Source organism: Hyla sarda, unplaced genomic scaffold (genome assembly GCF_029499605.1).
Source record: "Hyla sarda isolate aHylSar1 unplaced genomic scaffold, aHylSar1.hap1 scaffold_1321, whole genome shotgun sequence".
Classification (NCBI taxonomy): domain Eukaryota; kingdom Metazoa; phylum Chordata; class Amphibia; order Anura; family Hylidae; genus Hyla; species Hyla sarda.
Genome location: NW_026607946.1, coordinates 1 through 18,235, shown reverse-complemented (window position 1 = coordinate 18,235; position 18,235 = coordinate 1). Strand labels below are relative to the sequence as shown.

The window sequence follows — 18,235 nt, the reverse complement described above, 5'->3', positions numbered from 1 at the left end:
TCACGTCATTTAACAGGATTCAGCACCACCCACAAGACAGCTACCTGTCATGTCATGTCAAACCTGCACAGGTGTGCTAGATTATTATTATTTAGTTTTATTTTATTTTTTTACACCAATCAGTGTGCAAACATGGTCATTAAAACGCTAAATGAATAGACGTTCATAAACCAGTCAGTGCAACTCATCATTTTGGTCTCCAATTCTCAAACTCAAATTCTCACCCACGGAGGATTAAATGAGAATCTTTCTTGTTTAACACTGGAATGGGGTGGTGCACTGTTCACTACCCGAATATACTGCCACATCGGGTCAATGCATAGGGCGACAGAAGCAAGCTTCCAAATCAGCTCCCTTTCTCAAAAATCCATTTAATTTATGGTCCCCAGATAGGGAACGTATGTATCAGTATGTGCTCACAAGTCACCCAAGTGCAAGTATTCACACAAAAAAAAACGTGCCTCAGGATGCGATCTGTCGCAAGATCCTTTCTTTTTTTACACTTGATCTAAGCCAAAAGGCCTAGAGGGGATAACCGGGAAAGGGGTGGACCCAACCATGTCCCCTTCATGAGCACTCACATTACTCATAGGAATGGAAGGAAGGCTGGCAGCCAACCAGCCTCCCATACACTCTCTGGGTGGGTGGCAGTCAGCCACCCATACATACATACAGCACAGGCTAAACCCACATCATCACTTAAAAAAAGGACAGGCGACCATTGCACTCTGATGGAGCATTTAGCAATGCAATCCATAGCCTGGCTTTTGCCTGAACCCCCATCACTCCTCCTCTTGCATATAAGACAATATTTCAGATCTGCATATGAAAACAACACGCCTACCTTTGTTGCACATAGCTGCCTGCCTGTCTCTAGTTACCCCACTGGCTGTAGCTGCGTCCCTTCCGACATGGAATAACACCAACTGTAACGATAAACTGAAAATTAACAGTATAAACCTGCATCATTTTGGACTCTGGTATTTGCTGAATCCGGGTGACCTGACAATCGATGGTGGTGCCGCTGGTGATTCTGGCCTTCTTGGAATCTGTTGGGCCTATGTGTTAGCTCACACATCACTTGGGTATCCATGGTAACTACCACAACATGGTCATCTGCAGTTTACATCTAGCCCGTGGCATTGAATGGCATTTTAAAAGTGCTAAGGGTCCTGGTGCAATAATCCTCCCATGAGGATCAGCCTCAACGGCTTTGTAGATTGCACTCATGTCAGCAACTCCATATACATTTTTTTTTCTTCATGCTTCTTTCTTCATCCTTTTTTCTTTCTGTCATTCAGACTTTCATTCATTCGATCTCTCTCACTCACTTGCTTTAACTCATTTGTTCTCACTCACTCACTCACTCACTCAATCACTCACTCACTCATTCACTCTCACTCACTCTCACTCTCTCACTCACTCGCTCACTAAGTCAGTCTCTCTCTCTCTCTCTCTCTTTTTCTTTTTATATATATTTTTTTCCGTCTTCTTCTTCTTCTTCTTCTTCTTCAGACCCTGTCATAGCACTAATGCCTTTCCAATACCACCAGCAGATGGAGACACTCCATTGCAACATTGGTTGTGAGCAGCAGTTTCTAAAAACAAATGCCTCATGGCGGATTTCCCATCCATCAATGGATGGTAAATTTTGTTTTTATCATTCACTGACCACAGATACCAATGCATGGTCAAGCAACAGCAATGACACACCCTTGTGTATAGGCATGAGACCCTCACGTCATTTAACAGGATTCAGCACCACCCACAAGACAGCTACCTGTCATGTCATGTCAAACCTGCACAGGTGTGCTAGATTATTATTATTTAGTTTTATTTTATTTTTTTACACCAATCAGTGTGCAAACATGGTCATTAAAACGCTAAATGAATAGACGTTCATAAACCAGTCAGTGCAACTCATCATTTTGGTCTCCAATTCTCAAACTCAAATTCTCACCCACGGAGGATTAAATGAGAATCTTTCTTGTTTAACACTGGAATGGGGTGGTGCACTGTTCACTACCCGAATATACTGCCACATCGGGTCAATGCATAGGGCGACAGAAGCAAGCTTCCAAATCAGCTCCCTTTCTCAAAAATCCATTTAATTTATGGTCCCCAGATAGGGAACGTATGTATCAGTATGTGCTCACAAGTCACCCAAGTGCAAGTATTCACACAAAAAAAAACGTGCCTCAGGATGCGATCTGTCGCAAGATCCTTTCTTTTTTTACACTTGATCTAAGCCAAAAGGCCTAGAGAGGATAACCGGGAAAGGGGTGGACCCAACCATGTCCCCTTCATGAGCACTCACATTACTCATAGGAATGGAAGGAAGGCTGGCAGCCAACCAGCCTCCCATACACTCTCTGGGTGGGTGGCAGTCAGCCACCCATACATACATACAGCACAGGCTAAACCCACATCATCACTTAAAAAAAGGACAGGCGACCATTGCACTCTGATGGAGCATTTAGCAATGCAATCCATAGCCTGGCTTTTGCCTGAACCCCCATCACTCCTCCTCTTGCATATAAGACAATATTTCAGATCTGCATATGAAAACAACACGCCTACCTTTGTTGCACATAGCTGCCTGCCTGTCTCTAGTTACCCCACTGGCTGTAGCTGCGTCCCTTCCGACATGGAATAACACCAACTGTAACGATAAACTGAAAATTAACAGTATAAACCTGCATCATTTTGGACTCTGGTATTTGCTGAATCCGGGTGACCTGACAATCGATGGTGGTGCCGCTGGTGATTCTGGCCTTCTTGGAATCTGTTGGGCCTATGTGTTAGCTCACACATCACTTGGGTATCCATGGTAACTACCACAACATGGTCATCTGCAGTTTACATCTAGCCCGTGGCATTGAATGGCATTTTAAAAGTGCTAAGGGTCCTGGTGCAATAATCCTCCCATGAGGATCAGCCTCAACGGCTTTGTAGATTGCACTCATGTCAGCAACTCCATATACATTTTTTTTTCTTCATGCTTCTTTCTTCATCCTTTTTTCTTTCTGTCATTCAGACTTTCATTCATTCGATCTCTCTCACTCACTTGCTTTAACTCATTTGTTCTCACTCACTCACTCACTCACTCAATCACTCACTCACTCATTCACTCTCACTCACTCTCACTCTCTCACTCACTCGCTCACTAAGTCAGTCTCTCTCTCTCTCTCTCTCTTTTTCTTTTTATATATATTTTTTTCCGTCTTCTTCTTCTTCTTCTTCTTCTTCTTCTTCAGACCCTGTCATAGCACTAATGCCTTTCCAATACCACCAGCAGATGGAGACACTCCATTGCAACATTGGTTGTGAGCAGCAGTTTCTAAAAACAAATGACTCATGGCGGATTTCCCATCCATCAATGGATGGTAAATTTTGTTTTTATCATTCACTGACCACAGATACCAATGCATGGTCAAGCAACAGCAATGACACACCCTTGTGTATAGGCATGAGACCCTCACGTCATTTAACAGGATTCAGCACCACCCACAAGACAGCTACCTGTCATGTCATGTCAAACCTGCACAGGTGTGCTAGATTATTATTATTTAGTTTTATTTTATTTTTTTACACCAATCAGTGTGCAAACATGGTCATTAAAACGCTAAATGAATAGACGTTCATAAACCAGTCAGTGCAACTCATCATTTTGGTCTCCAATTCTCAAACTCAAATTCTCACCCACGGAGGATTAAATGAGAATCTTTCTTGTTTAACACTGGAATGGGGTGGTGCACTGTTCACTACCCGAATATACTGCCACATCGGGTCAATGCATAGGGCGACAGAAGCAAGCTTCCAAATCAGCTCCCTTTCTCAAAAATCCATTTAATTTATGGTCCCCAGATAGGGAACGTATGTATCAGTATGTGCTCACAAGTCACCCAAGTGCAAGTATTCACACAAAAAAAAACGTGCCTCAGGATGCGATCTGTCGCAAGATCCTTTCTTTTTTTACACTTGATCTAAGCCAAAAGGCCTAGAGGGGATAACCGGGAAAGGGGTGGACCCAACCATGTCCCCTTCATGAGCACTCACATTACTCATAGGAATGGAAGGAAGGCTGGCAGCCAACCAGCCTCCCATACACTCTCTGGGTGGGTGGCAGTCAGCCACCCATACATACATACAGCACAGGCTAAACCCACATCATCACTTAAAAAAAGGACAGGCGACCATTGCACTCTGATGGAGCATTTAGCAATGCAATCCATAGCCTGGCTTTTGCCTGAACCCCCATCACTCCTCCTCTTGCATATAAGACAATATTTCAGATCTGCATATGAAAACAACACGCCTACCTTTGTTGCACATAGCTGCCTGCCTGTCTCTAGTTACCCCACTGGCTGTAGCTGCGTCCCTTCCGACATGGAATAACACCAACTGTAACGATAAACTGAAAATTAACAGTATAAACCTGCATCATTTTGGACTCTGGTATTTGCTGAATCCGGGTGACCTGACAATCGATGGTGGTGCCGCTGGTGATTCTGGCCTTCTTGGAATCTGTTGGGCCTATGTGTTAGCTCACACATCACTTGGGTATCCATGGTAACTACCACAACATGGTCATCTGCAGTTTACATCTAGCCCGTGGCATTGAATGGCATTTTAAAAGTGCTAAGGGTCCTGGTGCAATAATCCTCCCATGAGGATCAGCCTCAACGGCTTTGTAGATTGCACTCATGTCAGCAACTCCATATACATTTTTTTTTCTTCATGCTTCTTTCTTCATCCTTTTTTCTTTCTGTCATTCAGACTTTCATTCATTCGATCTCTCTCACTCACTTGCTTTAACTCATTTGTTCTCACTCACTCACTCACTCACTCAATCACTCACTCACTCATTCACTCTCACTCACTCTCACTCTCTCACTCACTCGCTCACTAAGTCAGTCTCTCTCTCTCTCTCTCTCTTTTTCTTTTTATATATATTTTTTTCCGTCTTCTTCTTCTTCTTCTTCTTCTTCAGACCCTGTCATAGCACTAATGCCTTTCCAATACCACCAGCAGATGGAGACACTCCATTGCAACATTGGTTGTGAGCAGCAGTTTCTAAAAACAAATGCCTCATGGCGGATTTCCCATCCATCAATGGATGGTAAATTTTGTTTTTATCATTCACTGACCACAGATACCAATGCATGGTCAAGCAACAGCAATGACACACCCTTGTGTATAGGCATGAGACCCTCACGTCATTTAACAGGATTCAGCACCACCCACAAGACAGCTACCTGTCATGTCATGTCAAACCTGCACAGGTGTGCTAGATTATTATTATTTAGTTTTATTTTATTTTTTTACACCAATCAGTGTGCAAACATGGTCATTAAAACGCTAAATGAATAGACGTTCATAAACCAGTCAGTGCAACTCATCATTTTGGTCTCCAATTCTCAAACTCAAATTCTCACCCACGGAGGATTAAATGAGAATCTTTCTTGTTTAACACTGGAATGGGGTGGTGCACTGTTCACTACCCGAATATACTGCCACATCGGGTCAATGCATAGGGCGACAGAAGCAAGCTTCCAAATCAGCTCCCTTTCTCAAAAATCCATTTAATTTATGGTCCCCAGATAGGGAACGTATGTATCAGTATGTGCTCACAAGTCACCCAAGTGCAAGTATTCACACAAAAAAAAACGTGCCTCAGGATGCGATCTGTCGCAAGATCCTTTCTTTTTTTACACTTGATCTAAGCCAAAAGGCCTAGAGGGGATAACCGGGAAAGGGGTGGACCCAACCATGTCCCCTTCATGAGCACTCACATTACTCATAGGAATGGAAGGAAGGCTGGCAGCCAACCAGCCTCCCATACACTCTCTGGGTGGGTGGCAGTCAGCCACCCATACATACATACAGCACAGGCTAAACCCACATCATCACTTAAAAAAAGGACAGGCGACCATTGCACTCTGATGGAGCATTTAGCAATGCAATCCATAGCCTGGCTTTTGCCTGAACCCCCATCACTCCTCCTCTTGCATATAAGACAATATTTCAGATCTGCATATGAAAACAACACGCCTACCTTTGTTGCACATAGCTGCCTGCCTGTCTCTAGTTACCCCACTGGCTGTAGCTGCGTCCCTTCCGACATGGAATAACACCAACTGTAACGATAAACTGAAAATTAACAGTATAAACCTGCATCATTTTGGACTCTGGTATTTGCTGAATCCGGGTGACCTGACAATCGATGGTGGTGCCGCTGGTGATTCTGGCCTTCTTGGAATCTGTTGGGCCTATGTGTTAGCTCACACATCACTTGGGTATCCATGGTAACTACCACAACATGGTCATCTGCAGTTTACATCTAGCCCGTGGCATTGAATGGCATTTTAAAAGTGCTAAGGGTCCTGGTGCAATAATCCTCCCATGAGGATCAGCCTCAACGGCTTTGTAGATTGCACTCATGTCAGCAACTCCATATACATTTTTTTTTCTTCATGCTTCTTTCTTCATCCTTTTTTCTTTCTGTCATTCAGACTTTCATTCATTCGATCTCTCTCACTCACTTGCTTTAACTCATTTGTTCTCACTCACTCACTCACTCACTCAATCACTCACTCACTCATTCACTCTCACTCACTCTCACTCTCTCACTCACTCGCTCACTAAGTCAGTCTCTCTCTCTCTCTCTCTCTTTTTCTTTTTATATATATTTTTTTCCGTCTTCTTCTTCTTCTTCTTCTTCTTCAGACCCTGTCATAGCACTAATGCCTTTCCAATACCACCAGCAGATGGAGACACTCCATTGCAACATTGGTTGTGAGCAGCAGTTTCTAAAAACAAATGCCTCATGGCGGATTTCTCCATCAATGGATGGTAAATTTTGTTTTTATCATTCACTGACCACAGATACCAATGCATGGTCAAGCAACAGCAATGACACACCCTTGTGTATAGGCATGAGACCCTCACGTCATTTAACAGGATTCAGCACCACCCACAAGACAGCTACCTGTCATGTCATGTCAAACCTGCACAGGTGTGCTAGATTATTATTATTTAGTTTTATTTTATTTTTTTACACCAATCAGTGTGCAAACATGGTCATTAAAACGCTAAATGAATAGACGTTCATAAACCAGTCAGTGCAACTCATCATTTTGGTCTCCAATTCTCAAACTCAAATTCTCACCCACGGAGGATTAAATGAGAATCTTTCTTGTTTAACACTGGAATGGGGTGGTGCACTGTTCACTACCCGAATATACTGCCACATCGGGTCAATGCATAGGGCGACAGAAGCAAGCTTCCAAATCAGCTCCCTTTCTCAAAAATCCATTTAATTTATGGTCCCCAGATAGGGAACGTATGTATCAGTATGTGCTCACAAGTCACCCAAGTGCAAGTATTCACACAAAAAAAAACGTGCCTCAGGATGCGATCTGTCGCAAGATCCTTTCTTTTTTTACACTTGATCTAAGCCAAAAGGCCTAGAGGGGATAACCGGGAAAGGGGTGGACCCAACCATGTCCCCTTCATGAGCACTCACATTACTCATAGGAATGGAAGGAAGGCTGGCAGCCAACCAGCCTCCCATACACTCTCTGGGTGGGTGGCAGTCAGCCACCCATACATACATACAGCACAGGCTAAACCCACATCATCACTTAAAAAAAGGACAGGCGACCATTGCACTCTGATGGAGCATTTAGCAATGCAATCCATAGCCTGGCTTTTGCCTGAACCCCCATCACTCCTCCTCTTGCATATAAGACAATATTTCAGATCTGCATATGAAAACAACACGCCTACCTTTGTTGCACATAGCTGCCTGCCTGTCTCTAGTTACCCCACTGGCTGTAGCTGCGTCCCTTCCGACATGGAATAACACCAACTGTAACGATAAACTGAAAATTAACAGTATAAACCTGCATCATTTTGGACTCTGGTATTTGCTGAATCCGGGTGACCTGACAATCGATGGTGGTGCCGCTGGTGATTCTGGCCTTCTTGGAATCTGTTGGGCCTATGTGTTAGCTCACACATCACTTGGGTATCCATGGTAACTACCACAACATGGTCATCTGCAGTTTACATCTAGCCCGTGGCATTGAATGGCATTTTAAAAGTGCTAAGGGTCCTGGTGCAATAATCCTCCCATGAGGATCAGCCTCAACGGCTTTGTAGATTGCACTCATGTCAGCAACTCCATATACATTTTTTTTTCTTCATGCTTCTTTCTTCATCCTTTTTTCTTTCTGTCATTCAGACTTTCATTCATTCGATCTCTCTCACTCACTTGCTTTAACTCATTTGTTCTCACTCACTCACTCACTCACTCAATCACTCACTCACTCATTCACTCTCACTCACTCTCACTCTCTCACTCACTCGCTCACTAAGTCAGTCTCTCTCTCTCTCTCTCTCTTTTTCTTTTTATATATATTTTTTTCCGTCTTCTTCTTCTTCTTCTTCTTCTTCTTCTTCTTCTTCAGACCCTGTCATAGCACTAATGCCTTTCCAATACCACCAGCAGATGGAGACACTCCATTGCAACATTGGTTGTGAGCAGCAGTTTCTAAAAACAAATGCCTCATGGCGGATTTCCCATCCATCAATGGATGGTAAATTTTGTTTTTATCATTCACTGACCACAGATACCAATGCATGGTCAAGCAACAGCAATGACACACCCTTGTGTATAGGCATGAGACCCTCACGTCATTTAACAGGATTCAGCACCACCCACAAGACAGCTACCTGTCATGTCATGTCAAACCTGCACAGGTGTGCTAGATTATTATTATTTAGTTTTATTTTATTTTTTTACACCAATCAGTGTGCAAACATGGTCATTAAAACGCTAAATGAATAGACGTTCATAAACCAGTCAGTGCAACTCATCATTTTGGTCTCCAATTCTCAAACTCAAATTCTCACCCACGGAGGATTAAATGAGAATCTTTCTTGTTTAACACTGGAATGGGGTGGTGCACTGTTCACTACCCGAATATACTGCCACATCGGGTCAATGCATAGGGCGACAGAAGCAAGCTTCCAAATCAGCTCCCTTTCTCAAAAATCCATTTAATTTATGGTCCCCAGATAGGGAACGTATGTATCAGTATGTGCTCACAAGTCACCCAAGTGCAAGTATTCACACAAAAAAAAACGTGCCTCAGGATGCGATCTGTCGCAAGATCCTTTCTTTTTTTACACTTGATCTAAGCCAAAAGGCCTAGAGGGGATAACCGGGAAAGGGGTGGACCCAACCATGTCCCCTTCATGAGCACTCACATTACTCATAGGAATGGAAGGAAGGCTGGCAGCCAACCAGCCTCCCATACACTCTCTGGGTGGGTGGCAGTCAGCCACCCATACATACATACAGCACAGGCTAAACCCACATCATCACTTAAAAAAAGGACAGGCGACCATTGCACTCTGATGGAGCATTTAGCAATGCAATCCATAGCCTGGCTTTTGCCTGAACCCCCATCACTCCTCCTCTTGCATATAAGACAATATTTCAGATCTGCATATGAAAACAACACGCCTACCTTTGTTGCACATAGCTGCCTGCCTGTCTCTAGTTACCCCACTGGCTGTAGCTGCGTCCCTTCCGACATGGAATAACACCAACTGTAACGATAAACTGAAAATTAACAGTATAAACCTGCATCATTTTGGACTCTGGTATTTGCTGAATCCGGGTGACCTGACAATCGATGGTGGTGCCGCTGGTGATTCTGGCCTTCTTGGAATCTGTTGGGCCTATGTGTTAGCTCACACATCACTTGGGTATCCATGGTAACTACCACAACATGGTCATCTGCAGTTTACATCTAGCCCGTGGCATTGAATGGCATTTTAAAAGTGCTAAGGGTCCTGGTGCAATAATCCTCCCATGAGGATTAGCCTCAACGGCTTTGTAGATTGCACTCATGTCAGCAACTCCATATACATTTTTTTTTCTTCATGCTTCTTTCTTCATCCTTTTTTCTTTCTGTCATTCAGACTTTCATTCATTCGATCTCTCTCACTCACTTGCTTTAACTCATTTGTTCTCACTCACTCACTCACTCACTCAATCACTCACTCACTCATTCACTCTCACTCACTCTCACTCTCTCACTCACTCGCTCACTAAGTCAGTCTCTCTCTCTCTCTCTCTCTTTTTCTTTTTATATATATTTTTTTCCGTCTTCTTCTTCTTCTTCTTCTTCTTCTTCTTCTTCAGACCCTGTCATAGCACTAATGCCTTTCCAATACCACCAGCAGATGGAGACACTCCATTGCAACATTGGTTGTGAGCAGCAGTTTCTAAAAACAAATGCCTCATGGCGGATTTCCCATCCATCAATGGATGGTAAATTTTGTTTTTATCATTCACTGACCACAGATACCAATGCATGGTCAAGCAACAGCAATGACACACCCTTGTGTATAGGCATGAGACCCTCACGTCATTTAACAGGATTCAGCACCACCCACAAGACAGCTACCTGTCATGTCATGTCAAACCTGCACAGGTGTGCTAGATTATTATTATTTAGTTTTATTTTATTTTTTTACACCAATCAGTGTGCAAACATGGTCATTAAAACGCTAAATGAATAGACGTTCATAAACCAGTCAGTGCAACTCATCATTTTGGTCTCCAATTCTCAAACTCAAATTCTCACCCACGGAGGATTAAATGAGAATCTTTCTTGTTTAACACTGGAATGGGGTGGTGCACTGTTCACTACCCGAATATACTGCCACATCGGGTCAATGCATAGGGCGACAGAAGCAAGCTTCCAAATCAGCTCCCTTTCTCAAAAATCCATTTAATTTATGGTCCCCAGATAGGGAACGTATGTATCAGTATGTGCTCACAAGTCACCCAAGTGCAAGTATTCACACAAAAAAAAACGTGCCTCAGGATGCGATCTGTCGCAAGATCCTTTCTTTTTTTACACTTGATCTAAGCCAAAAGGCCTAGAGGGGATAACCGGGAAAGGGGTGGACCCAACCATGTCCCCTTCATGAGCACTCACATTACTCATAGGAATGGAAGGAAGGCTGGCAGCCAACCAGCCTCCCATACACTCTCTGGGTGGGTGGCAGTCAGCCACCCATACATACATACAGCACAGGCTAAACCCACATCATCACTTAAAAAAAGGACAGGCGACCATTGCACTCTGATGGAGCATTTAGCAATGCAATCCATAGCCTGGCTTTTGCCTGAACCCCCATCACTCCTCCTCTTGCATATAAGACAATATTTCAGATCTGCATATGAAAACAACACGCCTACCTTTGTTGCACATAGCTGCCTGCCTGTCTCTAGTTACCCCACTGGCTGTAGCTGCGTCCCTTCCGACATGGAATAACACCAACTGTAACGATAAACTGAAAATTAACAGTATAAACCTGCATCATTTTGGACTCTGGTATTTGCTGAATCCGGGTGACCTGACAATCGATGGTGGTGCCGCTGGTGATTCTGGCCTTCTTGGAATCTGTTGGGCCTATGTGTTAGCTCACACATCACTTGGGTATCCATGGTAACTACCACAACATGGTCATCTGCAGTTTACATCTAGCCCGTGGCATTGAATGGCATTTTAAAAGTGCTAAGGGTCCTGGTGCAATAATCCTCCCATGAGGATCAGCCTCAACGGCTTTGTAGATTGCACTCATGTCAGCAACTCCATATACATTTTTTTTTCTTCATGCTTCTTTCTTCATCCTTTTTTCTTTCTGTCATTCAGACTTTCATTCATTCGATCTCTCTCACTCACTTGCTTTAACTCATTTGTTCTCACTCACTCACTCACTCACTCAATCACTCACTCACTCATTCACTCTCACTCACTCTCACTCTCTCACTCACTCGCTCACTAAGTCAGTCTCTCTCTCTCTCTCTCTCTTTTTCTTTTTATATATATTTTTTTCCGTCTTCTTCTTCTTCTTCTTCTTCTTCAGACCCTGTCATAGCACTAATGCCTTTCCAATACCACCAGCAGATGGAGACACTCCATTGCAACATTGGTTGTGAGCAGCAGTTTCTAAAAACAAATGCCTCATGGCGGATTTCCCATCCATCAATGGATGGTAAATTTTGTTTTTATCATTCACTGACCACAGATACCAATGCATGGTCAAGCAACAGCAATGACACACCCTTGTGTATAGGCATGAGACCCTCACGTCATTTAACAGGATTCAGCACCACCCACAAGACAGCTACCTGTCATGTCATGTCAAACCTGCACAGGTGTGCTAGATTATTATTATTTAGTTTTATTTTATTTTTTTACACCAATCAGTGTGCAAACATGGTCATTAAAACGCTAAATGAATAGACGTTCATAAACCAGTCAGTGCAACTCATCATTTTGGTCTCCAATTCTCAAACTCAAATTCTCACCCACGGAGGATTAAATGAGAATCTTTCTTGTTTAACACTGGAATGGGGTGGTGCACTGTTCACTACCCGAATATACTGCCACATCGGGTCAATGCATAGGGCGACAGAAGCAAGCTTCCAAATCAGCTCCCTTTCTCAAAAATCCATTTAATTTATGGTCCCCAGATAGGGAACGTATGTATCAGTATGTGCTCACAAGTCACCCAAGTGCAAGTATTCACACAAAAAAAAACGTGCCTCAGGATGCGATCTGTCGCAAGATCCTTTCTTTTTTTACACTTGATCTAAGCCAAAAGGCCTAGAGGGGATAACCGGGAAAGGGGTGGACCCAACCATGTCCCCTTCATGAGCACTCACATTACTCATAGGAATGGAAGGAAGGCTGGCAGCCAACCAGCCTCCCATACACTCTCTGGGTGGGTGGCAGTCAGCCACCCATACATACATACAGCACAGGCTAAACCCACATCATCACTTAAAAAAAGGACAGGCGACCATTGCACTCTGATGGAGCATTTAGCAATGCAATCCATAGCCTGGCTTTTGCCTGAACCCCCATCACTCCTCCTCTTGCATATAAGACAATATTTCAGATCTGCATATGAAAACAACACGCCTACCTTTGTTGCACATAGCTGCCTGCCTGTCTCTAGTTACCCCACTGGCTGTAGCTGCGTCCCTTCCGACATGGAATAACACCAACTGTAACGATAAACTGAAAATTAACAGTATAAACCTGCATCATTTTGGACTCTGGTATTTGCTGAATCCGGGTGACCTGACAATCGATGGTGGTGCCGCTGGTGATTCTGGCCTTCTTGGAATCTGTTGGGCCTATGTGTTAGCTCACACATCACTTGGGTATCCATGGTAACTACCACAACATGGTCATCTGCAGTTTACATCTAGCCCGTGGCATTGAATGGCATTTTAAAAGTGCTAAGGGTCCTGGTGCAATAATCCTCCCATGAGGATCAGCCTCAACGGCTTTGTAGATTGCACTCATGTCAGCAACTCCATATACATTTTTTTTTCTTCATGCTTCTTTCTTCATCCTTTTTTCTTTCTGTCATTCAGACTTTCATTCATTCGATCTCTCTCACTCACTTGCTTTAACTCATTTGTTCTCACTCACTCACTCACTCACTCAATCACTCACTCACTCATTCACTCTCACTCACTCTCACTCTCTCACTCACTCGCTCACTAAGTCAGTCTCTCTCTCTCTCTCTCTCTTTTTCTTTTTATATATATTTTTTTCCGTCTTCTTCTTCTTCTTCTTCTTCTTCTTCTTCTTCAGACCCTGTCATAGCACTAATGCCTTTCCAATACCACCAGCAGATGGAGACACTCCATTGCAACATTGGTTGTGAGCAGCAGTTTCTAAAAACAAATGCCTCATGGCGGATTTCCCATCCATCAATGGATGGTAAATTTTGTTTTTATCATTCACTGACCACAGATACCAATGCATGGTCAAGCAACAGCAATGACACACCCTTGTGTATAGGCATGAGACCCTCACGTCATTTAACAGGATTCAGCACCACCCACAAGACAGCTACCTGTCATGTCATGTCAAACCTGCACAGGTGTGCTAGATTATTATTATTTAGTTTTATTTTATTTTTTTACACCAATCAGTGTGCAAACATGGTCATTAAAACGCTAAATGAATAGACGTTCATAAACCAGTCAGTGCAACTCATCATTTTGGTCTCCAATTCTCAAACTCAAATTCTCACCCACGGAGGATTAAATGAGAATCTTTCTTGTTTAACACTGGAATGGGGTGGTGCACTGTTCACTACCCGAATATACTGCCACATCGGGTCAATGCATAGGGCGACAGAAGCAAGCTTCCAAATCAGCTCCCTTTCTCAAAAATCCATTTAATTTATGGTCCCCAGATAGGGAACGTATGTATCAGTATGTGCTCACAAGTCACCCAAGTGCAAGTATTCACACAAAAAAAAACGTGCCTCAGGATGCGATCTGTCGCAAGATCCTTTCTTTTTTTACACTTGATCTAAGCCAAAAGGCCTAGAGGGGATAACCGGGAAAGGGGTGGACCCAACCATGTCCCCTTCATGAGCACTCACATTACTCATAGGAATGGAAGGAAGGCTGGCAGCCAACCAGCCTCCCATACACTCTCTGGGTGGGTGGCAGTCAGCCACCCATACATACATACAGCACAGGCTAAACCCACATCATCACTTAAAAAAAGGACAGGCGACCATTGCACTCTGATGGAGCATTTAGCAATGCAATCCATAGCCTGGCTTTTGCCTGAACCCCCATCACTCCTCCTCTTGCATATAAGACAATATTTCAGATCTGCATATGAAAACAACACGCCTACCTTTGTTGCACATAGCTGCCTGCCTGTCTCTAGTTACCCCACTGGCTGTAGCTGCGTCCCTTCCGACATGGAATAACACCAACTGTAACGATAAACTGAAAATTAACAGTATAAACCTGCATCATTTTGGACTCTGGTATTTGCTGAATCCGGGTGACCTGACAATCGATGGTGGTGCCGCTGGTGATTCTGGCCTTCTTGGAATCTGTTGGGCCTATGTGTTAGCTCACACATCACTTGGGTATCCATGGTAACTACCACAACATGGTCATCTGCAGTTTACATCTAGCCCGTGGCATTGAATGGCATTTTAAAAGTGCTAAGGGTCCTGGTGCAATAATCCTCCCATGAGGATCAGCCTCAACGGCTTTGTAGATTGCACTCATGTCAGCAACTCCATATACATTTTTTTTTCTTCATGCTTCTTTCTTCATCCTTTTTTCTTTCTGTCATTCAGACTTTCATTCATTCGATCTCTCTCACTCACTTGCTTTAACTCATTTGTTCTCACTCACTCACTCACTCAATCACTCACTCACTCATTCACTCTCACTCACTCTCACTCTCTCACTCACTCGCTCACTAAGTCAGTCTCTCTCTCTCTCTCTCTCTTTTTCTTTTTATATATATTTTTTTCCGTCTTCTTCTTCTTCTTCTTCTTCTTCAGACCCTGTCATAGCACTAATGCCTTTCCAATACCACCAGCAGATGGAGACACTCCATTGCAACATTGGTTGTGAGCAGCAGTTTCTAAAAACAAATGCCTCATGGCGGATTTCCCATCCATCAATGGATGGTAAATTTTGTTTTTATCATTCACTGACCACAGATACCAATGCATGGTCAAGCAACAGCAATGACACACCCTTGTGTATAGGCATGAGACCCTCACGTCATTTAACAGGATTCAGCACCACCCACAAGACAGCTACCTGTCATGTCATGTCAAACCTGCACAGGTGTGCTAGATTATTATTATTTAGTTTTATTTTATTTTTTTACACCAATCAGTGTGCAAACATGGTCATTAAAACGCTAAATGAATAGACGTTCATAAACCAGTCAGTGCAACTCATCATTTTGGTCTCCAATTCTCAAACTCAAATTCTCACCCACGGAGGATTAAATGAGAATCTTTCTTGTTTAACACTGGAATGGGGTGGTGCACTGTTCACTACCCGAATATACTGCCACATCGGGTCAATGCATAGGGCGACAGAAGCAAGCTTCCAAATCAGCTCCCTTTCTCAAAAATCCATTTAATTTATGGTCCCCAGATAGGGAACGTATGTATCAGTATGTGCTCACAAGTCACCCAAGTGCAAGTATTCACACAAAAAAAAACGTGCCTCAGGATGCGATCTGTCGCAAGATCCTTTCTTTTTTTACACTTGATCTAAGCCAAAAGGCCTAGAGGGGATAACCGGGAAAGGGGTGGACCCAACCATGTCCCCTTCATGAGCACTCACATTACTCATAGGAATGGAAGGAAGGCTGGCAGCCAACCAGCCTCCCATACACTCTCTGGGTGGGTGGCAGTCAGCCACCCATACATACATACAGCACAGGCTAAACCCACATCATCACTTAAAAAAAGGACAGGCGACCATTGCACTCTGATGGAGCATTTAGCAATGCAATCCATAGCCTGGCTTTTGCCTGAACCCCCATCACTCCTCCTCTTGCATATAAGACAATATTTCAGATCTGCATATGAAAACAACACGCCTACCTTTGTTGCACATAGCTGCCTGCCTGTCTCTAGTTACCCCACTGGCTGTAGCTGCGTCCCTTCCGACATGGAATAACACCAACTGTAACGATAAACTGAAAATTAACAGTATAAACCTGCATCATTTTGGACTCTGGTATTTGCTGAATCCGGGTGACCTGACAATCGATGGTGGTGCCGCTGGTGATTCTGGCCTTCTTGGAATCTGTTGGGCCTATGTGTTAGCTCACACATCACTTGGGTATCCATGGTAACTACCACAACATGGTCATCTGCAGTTTACATCTAGCCCGTGGCATTGAATGGCATTTTAAAAGTGCTAAGGGTCCTGGTGCAATAATCCTCCCATGAGGATCAGCCTCAACGGCTTTGTAGATTGCACTCATGTCAGCAACTCCATATACATTTTTTTTTCTTCATGCTTCTTTCTTCATCCTTTTTTCTTTCTGTCATTCAGACTTTCATTCATTCGATCTCTCTCACTCACTTGCTTTAACTCATTTGTTCTCACTCACTCACTCACTCAATCACTCACTCACTCACTCATTCACTCTCACTCACTCTCACTCTCTCACTCACTCGCTCACTAAGTCAGTCTCTCTCTCTCTCTCTCTCTTTTTCTTTTTATATATATTTTTTTCCGTCTTCTTCTTCTTCTTCTTCTTCTTCTTCTTCTTCTTCAGACCCTGTCATAGCACTAATGCCTTTCCAATACCACCAGCAGATGGAGACACTCCATTGCAACATTGGTTGTGAGCAGCAGTTTCTAAAAACAAATGCCTCATGGCGGATTTCCCATCCATCAATGGATGGTAAATTTTGTTTTTATCATTCACTGACCACAGATACCAATGCATGGTCAAGCAACAGCAATGACACACCCTTGTGTATAGGCATGAGACCCTCACGTCATTTAACAGGATTCAGCACCACCCACAAGACAGCTACCTGTCATGTCATGTCAAACCTGCACAGGTGTGCTAGATTATTATTATTTAGTTTTATTTTATTTTTTTACACCAATCAGTGTGCAAACATGGTCATTAAAACGCTAAATGAATAGACGTTCATAAACCAGTCAGTGCAACTCATCATTTTGGTCTCCAATTCTCAAACTCAAATTCTCACCCACGGAGGATTAAATGAGAATCTTTCTTGTTTAACACTGGAATGGGGTGGTGCACTGTTCACTACCCGAATATACTGCCACATCGGGTCAATGCATAGGGCGACAGAAGCAAGCTTCCAAATCAGCTCCCTTTCTCAAAAATCCATTTAATTTATGGTCCCCAGATAGGGAACGTATGTATCAGTATGTGCTCACAAGTCACCCAAGTGCAAGTATTCACACAAAAAAAAACGTGCCTCAGGATGCGATCTGTCGCAAGATCCTTTCTTTTTTTACACTTGATCTAAGCCAAAAGGCCTAGAGGGGATAACCGGGAAAGGGGTGGACCCAACCATGTCCCCTTCATGAGCACTCACATTACTCATAGGAATGGAAGGAAGGCTGGCAGCCAACCAGCCTCCCATACACTCTCTGGGTGGGTGGCAGTCAGCCACCCATACATACATACAGCACAGGCTAAACCCACATCATCACTTAAAAAAAGGACAGGCGACCATTGCACTCTGATGGAGCATTTAGCAATGCAATCCATAGCCTGGCTTTTGCCTGAACCCCCATCACTCCTCCTCTTGCATATAAGACAATATTTCAGATCTGCATATGAAAACA

General features: G+C 43.4%; 11 pseudogenes; all 11 read right to left on the bottom strand.

The window, feature by feature from the left end:
• Window positions 1-269: 269 nt before the first annotated feature.
• LOC130305578 (U2 spliceosomal RNA) lies at window positions 270-533 on the bottom strand (annotated as a pseudogene).
• A 1,472-nt stretch (window positions 534-2,005) lies between these two features.
• On the bottom strand, window positions 2,006-2,269 carry LOC130305560 (U2 spliceosomal RNA; annotated as a pseudogene).
• A 1,478-nt stretch (window positions 2,270-3,747) lies between these two features.
• LOC130305577 (U2 spliceosomal RNA) lies at window positions 3,748-4,011 on the bottom strand (annotated as a pseudogene).
• A 1,472-nt stretch (window positions 4,012-5,483) lies between these two features.
• On the bottom strand, window positions 5,484-5,747 carry LOC130305575 (U2 spliceosomal RNA; annotated as a pseudogene).
• A 1,469-nt stretch (window positions 5,748-7,216) lies between these two features.
• Window positions 7,217-7,480, bottom strand: LOC130305573 (U2 spliceosomal RNA; annotated as a pseudogene).
• Window positions 7,481-8,964: 1,484 nt separating this feature from the next.
• LOC130305572 (U2 spliceosomal RNA) lies at window positions 8,965-9,228 on the bottom strand (annotated as a pseudogene).
• Window positions 9,229-10,709: 1,481 nt separating this feature from the next.
• LOC130305571 (U2 spliceosomal RNA) lies at window positions 10,710-10,973 on the bottom strand (annotated as a pseudogene).
• Window positions 10,974-12,445: 1,472 nt separating this feature from the next.
• LOC130305570 (U2 spliceosomal RNA) lies at window positions 12,446-12,709 on the bottom strand (annotated as a pseudogene).
• Window positions 12,710-14,190: 1,481 nt separating this feature from the next.
• On the bottom strand, window positions 14,191-14,454 carry LOC130305569 (U2 spliceosomal RNA; annotated as a pseudogene).
• Window positions 14,455-15,922: 1,468 nt separating this feature from the next.
• LOC130305568 (U2 spliceosomal RNA) lies at window positions 15,923-16,186 on the bottom strand (annotated as a pseudogene).
• A 1,484-nt stretch (window positions 16,187-17,670) lies between these two features.
• LOC130305567 (U2 spliceosomal RNA) lies at window positions 17,671-17,934 on the bottom strand (annotated as a pseudogene).
• Window positions 17,935-18,235: the final 301 nt, after the last annotated feature.